Raw genomic sequence first — 7,261 nt, 5'->3', positions numbered from 1 at the left:
GGTTGTAGGCAAAAGTATCCTCAAATGCAAAGGGCCTGGGCTGGTGGGCAGGCATGTTGGTGGGTATCTTCCGGGAATCCAGGAGGCTAGTAAACAGTGTCAGCAGACAAGCAGTTTCCAAGGAGGCTGAGAAGGAAGCAGGTAGAGTGGGTCTGGAGGACTGCCATAAAGACTTTGACCTTACTCTAAGTGAGACGGAGCTACTGCAGTACTTAGTGTAGCAGTAGGGGAACGCTGCATTGGAAAAGATCACTCTGATTCAAAGGACTGTTTGTTCTGGGTGTGGCCTGACCCAGTGGGAGGACTGCAGAAGCTCTGTACACCACAGGCAGGCTCCGGCATTACACCAGGTGGAGAGGATGGAGATTTGGGTTAATGTGGAAGCAAAGGGAGTGCTGAGAGGCGAGATTTGGAAGGCAATTTGAACAGGATTTGTTGACAGATTTGAAGGGAGCACCATGGTTTTGAGAGGCAGCCTCATTTGTTTTTAAATCTGTTCCCAGGAGTAGACGCTCTGCAAAGATTTGTGCAAATACGCTCCTAGCGTTCTATCTCCTGGTTCCGAAACAAATGCTTAAGAAAAAAAAAGTAAGTTTCAAATAAATTGTGTTGCCATTAAGAGGAAAGAAGGAAAGAAAGAAAGAGAGAGAGAAAGAAAGAAAGAAAGAAAGAAAGAAAGAAAGAAAGAAAGAAAGAAAGAAAAAGGAAGGAAGGAAGGAAAGAAGAAAGAGTAGAAGACCTATGTCTAGGATCATTCGGGGTGATTGAGGAAATTTGGAAATTATAGTTTTGTTTTGTTTTCCCATTAAGTATGTAATGCCAGGCCCCCTGAAAGAGTACTTTTGGATTCCCTGTCCTGGGGACTCTCTTACACGGTTCAGAAGATTATGTTGTGATTGGTAGGTATTCCTACTATCTTCTCTGTCTCCTGGTGGAGGCAGATAGTGGTGAACTCTGACCCACAGTACTGGTAGAGCTGGACATCAAACAGACATGGAGTATTGTCAGAGTAACTTAACTGCCTTGCAGAAGCTGACAAGAAACATCTGTCTTCCTGGCTTCTGAGTGTTTCTCCAGCTTCACTGCCAGAGCCCACAGTAGAGTCCTGAGAAAACAGAGCTGTCTCCTGCAAGCCCATTGGAAGAAAAATATCTTTAGAACCCTGAAAGATAAGCCATCCTGAAAAACTCATCCTCTGAGTCAGCCCTCAAGTGATCTCCTGGAGGCCGAGGCGCAGAGTCACCATGAGTGGTTGGAAGCAGCCTGTGGCTTTTTAGAGACAAAGAGGGTTGTCTCCTCTAAAAGAATAAGTCTGTCTGACCCAGAATTCCTGATATTAACTGGGCTAGTGCTTTTTCAAGGAGGTTGGGATGATCCAATAACTGCGAACTAGAAGTCAGCAGACCCTGTTTCTTGTTAGACACGAATATGTCCTGTTTATCTTCATTTGCCATCATCACCATCATCACCAACAACCTCTCTCTCTCTCTCTCTCTCTCTCTCTCAGCCTCAGGCTACTCCACTTACAACTGCATTACATTCCTCCCTGTTTATAGTGAAACCTTCTGAACTACTTGTCTGAGCTTGCAGCCTCTACTTCCTGATTGTCTCTACTCATTTACCAACCCAGGCCCATCCCTAAAATGAGGCTGTGTGTCCAGGCCCTCCCAATGACCTCATCCACTCATTACTTCAGGTATTACTTCAACTCTGTCAACTTCCAGTGCTTTTCCTGAGCTCCAGAGCCATGTATCCCATTGCCTACCAGATACCCTGACTCAGCTAAAACACAACCACTTTAAGCTCTGCGCGGACGGAGCTGAATTCATCATCTTTTTCTCAAATGTGCTAGTTTTATACCAACTTGATAGTCATCAAAGAGATAGGAACTTCAAATGAGAAAATGCTCTATAAGATGGGGTGGCAAGTAAACTTATATGGTATTTTCTTTTTCTTTCTTCTCCCCTCCCCCAAGGGAGTGAGGCCTCTTTTCCTATTACCAGCCTTTCACTTAAGCTGGTGCCACAGCTGGGCTTGTGTGTCCTCACCCACCCCCCTTTTATTTCCAAGACAGGGTTTCTTTATGTAGCCCCGGCTGTCCTGGAACTCATTCTGTAGACTGGGCTGGCCTTGAACTCAGAGATCTTAATAAATTCCACAGAGGTAATTGCTACAAATGGGGTATAGAAAACAGATCCAAGGATTAACGCAAGAGGATCTAAGGTTTTGAGACTGAGAACTGGGCAGGGTCAACAGAAGGGATAAAGAAGCTCAGGGAGAAAGTTGACATCAGGACCTGGGAGTTGTGGTGTTACCAAGTGGACTTGAGCAAACAGCCCAGGCAGGAGTAACCATTTCAACAGGAATGGAGATTAGAGACATGCATTTAAGAGGCTGTCTGTAGGAGTCAGCTTAGGAACTATAAAGCTACTAACAGGGAAATCCAGAGAAGAGACTGTTGCTGATAAGCTGGGAAAATGACCCAGTTGGTAGGATGTTGCCTCATAAGTGTGAGGATCTGAATGTGGATCCCAAGAACCCACATAAAAGACTTGGCGGAACAATTAAAATACCAGAGCAGAGCCTGTCTGCTTCCCATTTAGCTATTGCCTTTCCAGATTTCTCACATAAACAGGAAGGGAACAATGACCTAAAGACAACTTGGGAGATCAGGGTAGGTATTCAGCATCTGGGCTTCATGGCTGACTTAACTTGATTAACAATCCTTGCCCATAAAATGAAGGGAGCACTAGTAACTATTCCCAAAGATTAAAAGGATTAAATAAGACAAACTCTCATGAGCATGTAGCATAGGAAAGAGTTCAAAGTAAGTAGATGAGTTTTTTTGTGTTTATTTTTTGTTATTGTTAAAACAGGGGTTTGCTATCTATCTTTGGCTGGTCTAGCATTCACTACGTAGACCAGGCTGGCCTAGAACTAATAGAGATCTGCCTGCCTCTACCTCCCAAATGCTGAGATGAAAGTCCTGGACCATCATGCCTAATTTCTGAAAACTTATTTTTAAAGAAGTCAGGAAGGCATCAGGGAGAGAGTGAATCTCATGCTATAGAGACTTCTGTAGGAAAAGATGTCCTTGTAGTAATCAGGCTTCTGGCTGGGGCAGAGGAAAGGTAATAGAAGACTCAGGGGTTTGTAGCAGGAAAATGGGAAAGGGTTATACTTTCAAAATCTGACCCTGGGTTAGCTGTCACCATCTGGTTCAGTGAGGCTGCCATTCTCTCTCTCTCCCAGAATCTTTGGGTGTTTTTCTGGAATCTGGGTGCTTGCCCCTCTGCCTTTCCCTGCCTGCCACTTCTCTAGCCAGACCCAAACAGAGATGGGATGATGACCTACCTGACAGCATACCCTTTGAGGAGATTCAGCAAAAACTGGTGTCACACCTTGTCCCCTCTACTCCACTCTAGATGGGTCAAATTCCCCGTCTTTTTATTTTATTTTATTACTCACATCTCTATCCCTGTTCCAACCAGCATGCTGTGGGTAGTGTAATGACCTCAGGAGGTCTTGTAGCTAATCGCCCCTTCTCCATTGTCAGCTCCCCTGAACTGTCCACTGTCCATTCTCTGGTACTCAATGGTTTTCAGATACCGTTTAAACCTAGCTCACCTTGCTGAGGCTCCACGGTTATGGGAGGGGCCTTCCCACTTCTCTAGCTTCACTCTATGCCACAGCCTTAGACTGACTTTATCTACCATCATGATCTAAAGCCATTTATGCCCATAACTGTCTTCTTTGTCATCTGCCGCCTTTTCTTGTCATTTCTTCTCTTCCCCAGACATCCAGTTCCTCACCTTTAAAAATGACATGGTACTGTATGTTTTTTTTTTTTCCTCCTGATATTGTCCCTCTAAAATTTCCCTGATGAGCTGGATGTGCCTCCACTGCAGAGTTGTCATAGTAATTGATAGTTTGTAACCTCTCCCCTTGTATATTCCTTGTAGCTTACAGTTGAGGAAAGTGACTTTCTCTTTTTTAGATTGAGATTCCCCCCCCCCAAAACGAAGATTAGGTCTTGTCTCTATCTGTATTTACACGGCTTAGCATAGGATCTATCTACCCCCTTTAACTATACTTGAATTCTTTTGGGAATAATGGTTGAATGACTAAATATTCTTATCATAGCAGGGATGCCTTGTGGAATGAAGACAACAGAGGGTTTGTCTCTTAATCTTAGTACTTTGGGAGGTTGAGGCAGGATGAGAAAGATAATGGAAACTCACAAATAGATCCCCCCCCACACACCGTGAGCCACCCGGCAGGCTCCTAAATCCCAGCTACTCATTCTACAGTGGAGGCTGAGATCTTTCCCACCGGCCTTTCCTTTCATTTAGACAATTTTCAACCTTCGCTGAGCAGCTGTTGCAGTATCAGAAGGCACCAGCACATGTCTGGTTGCTGGAATCAACAGCATGAAAGTTTTCCATGGATCACCAAGCAGGTTCTATTTTGAGAGTGTTCAACTCTCAACAGGCCACGAGATCTCTAGGCAAGGCATGATGGCAAGGGGAAGCTTCTAGAAAACTGTAGTCAGGAAAGCAGCAAAGCCGAGACTATGAGACTGTCGGGAGCGCTGGGCATGGTGGTGCATGTCAGTAGTAAATCCAGCATCTAGGAGATTCGGGGCAGATGATCTAGCGTTCAAGTCTAGCCTCAGCTATATAGTGAGTTCAGTATAGAGCTGGGCTTAGTGAAACCCTATCTCAAGGTTACAAAGTTAATGAAAACAAATACAGTTTAAAAATTGTTAGGAGAGGTATCTGGGTGAAACATGAAGATCCTAGGGTGGGGCAAAAGGATAGCTGAGGCCTTGAGATCCCTGATTTAAGACTAGATGGAAGTTGAATATCGATCACACAACCCAATACAGCTTGTGGAAGCAAAAGGAGCAATGTATTTAGTGTATCACAAAGGCATTGAACATCACAACGAGGCAGAATCCACAGACCTGAATTTCATCAGGTCTGCCTATTCTTATTCTTCTGCCCACTCCAACCTCTCCCAGATTCCCCTAGTTTTGACAAATGCTGCTCCTTAACTTGACATACTATAGATCTATTAGCAAGAACAACCACACTACCAGCCCAATACTTTCTTCTCAGTTCTAAAGCCTCAAGAAATTCCATTGGAGGGCTGAAGAGATGGCTCAGTGGTTGAGAGCACTGACTGCTCTTCCAGAGGTCTTGAGTTCAAATCCCAGCAACCACGTGGTGGCTCACAACCATCTGTAATGGGATCTGATCCCCTCTTCTGGTGTGTCTGAAAACAGCTACAGTGTACTCATATACATTAAATAAACTAAATCTTAAAAAAAAAAATAAGAAATTCCATCTGAGTGGTTCAGTTTAGGTCGCTTGTTACAACTGTCCAAGAGGAAGCACACAGCACATGTGTGTTTCCTCCAGAACTTTGAGAGTCTGGGGGAAAGTCCTTGGAAAGTAGAAGCTGTTCAGGCATCATCACACATGTTTAATTCTGGAAGACAGCAGTTGAACCAGGTTTTAATAAAACCTGCCCAGGAATCAAATGTGAGGGCTGAATCTTGAGCAGCCATTGTCCTGAGTCCATCCAAAAGAGGAGCCCAAAGGAGCCCAAGTCTTAAGCAGCAGACAGAAGAGAGGGTGAGGAGAGAAGAGGAGAGAAGAAAGAAGAGAGGGAGAAAATGTTTTTTTTCTAGGCTTAAAGATATTTTGGAGGGATGGTCCTGGGGCAATGCCTTCAGCCCCAACACGGAGGAGACAGAGGCAGGAGGCAGAGGCAGGCAAATCTCTGAGTTTGAGGCCAGCTTGGTCTATAGATTAATTCAAAACAAACAAACAAAACTCCAAAAGAACCCAACCACCCCTCCCTACCAAGTAAAAAGAAAAGGAAGGGAGGGAGGGGGAGGGAGGGAGGGAGAGAGGGAGGGAGGGAGGGAGGGAGGGAGGGAGGGAGGGAGGGAGGGAGAGAGAGAGAGAGAGAGAGAGAGAGAGAGAGAGAGAGAGAGAGAGAGAGAGAGTGTTCCTGTTTCACTAGGCAGGAGCTGGAGGGCTAGCTCAGTAGTTAAGAGCATTGGCTGCTCTTCCAGAGAGCCCAGGCGCAATTCCACTACAACTGTCTGTAATTCCAGTTCCAGGGGATCTACACCCCTCACACAGGTATGCTGGCAGGTAAAACATTGATGCATGCAAATCACAAGTAAATTAAAAAGAAAAATATTGGAGACACAGCAGACTTAAGCATCATACAGGTATCAGCATATTGAAGATTCTAAATAGGACTCAAAATAAAAAAGCTCTGTTTAACTTTAACTCATAATTATGTATGTATTTGTGTGTGGAGTGCACACCATCCCCTTTTACCTCACCATCTAGTCACTTTATAAAGGCTGAGGCGGTTCATCAGTGAATAGTCTTGAGTTAAAACAGTATTTTCCACACCTGATATATTTGCCTTTGACCCTCCTAGAGTATGTCTTATATTCCCTCTCTGTACTATTCCTGGATTTTTTTTTTTTAAATAAAAGCAGTCTCATTATGTAACCCTGGTTAGCCTGAAACTCACTATGCTAGGCTGGCCTCAAACTCACAAAGATCCCCTTGTTTCTGCCTGTAGAGTAGTGAGTTAATTAAAGGTATGGGCCACCACACCCAGTTGAATATTTTTATTTAAAATTAACCACCCAACATCCAAAAAAATTCTTTAGCTTAAATAGTTATTCCATGGGTTTTATGTGGTAATTAAGTTTTTTTTTTTTGTCATACATTGAAATAGATACATGACAGTAAAAAAATGTAAAACTTTGTCCATGTAGACCAAAAGTCCTCTCGAGTGCTATGACTATATGTGGGATCATTGGTTGGAGAAAAGAGTGGCCATCACTAACCAAACACAGAGGCAGAGGCGTTTAGTCCATGGCCAGACGGTGGGCAGCCATGATTGAGCTTAGTATACAACCACTTTTGATACACCATTCTGGGGCCTGCATTTTGTTTTTGTGTCTAGCCGGTTGTCTTAGTCAGGGTTTCTATACCTGCACAAACATCATGACCAAGAAGCAAGCTGGGGAGGAAAGGGTTTATTCAGCTTACACTTCCACATTGCTGTTCATCACCGAAGGAAGTCAGGACTGGAACTCAAGCAGGTCAGGAAGCAGGAGCTGATACAGAAGCCATGGAGGGATGTCACTTACTGGCTTGCTTCCCCTGGCTTGCTCAGTCTGCTTTCTTATAGAACCCAGGTCTACCAGCCCAGGGATGGCACC

The sequence above is a fragment of the Micromys minutus genome (genome assembly GCF_963924665.1).
Source record: "Micromys minutus genome assembly, chromosome: 11".
Taxonomy (NCBI): Eukaryota; Metazoa; Chordata; class Mammalia; order Rodentia; family Muridae; genus Micromys; species Micromys minutus.
The sequence above is the reverse complement of the archived record's forward strand: the minus strand, read 5'-3'. Positions refer to the sequence as shown.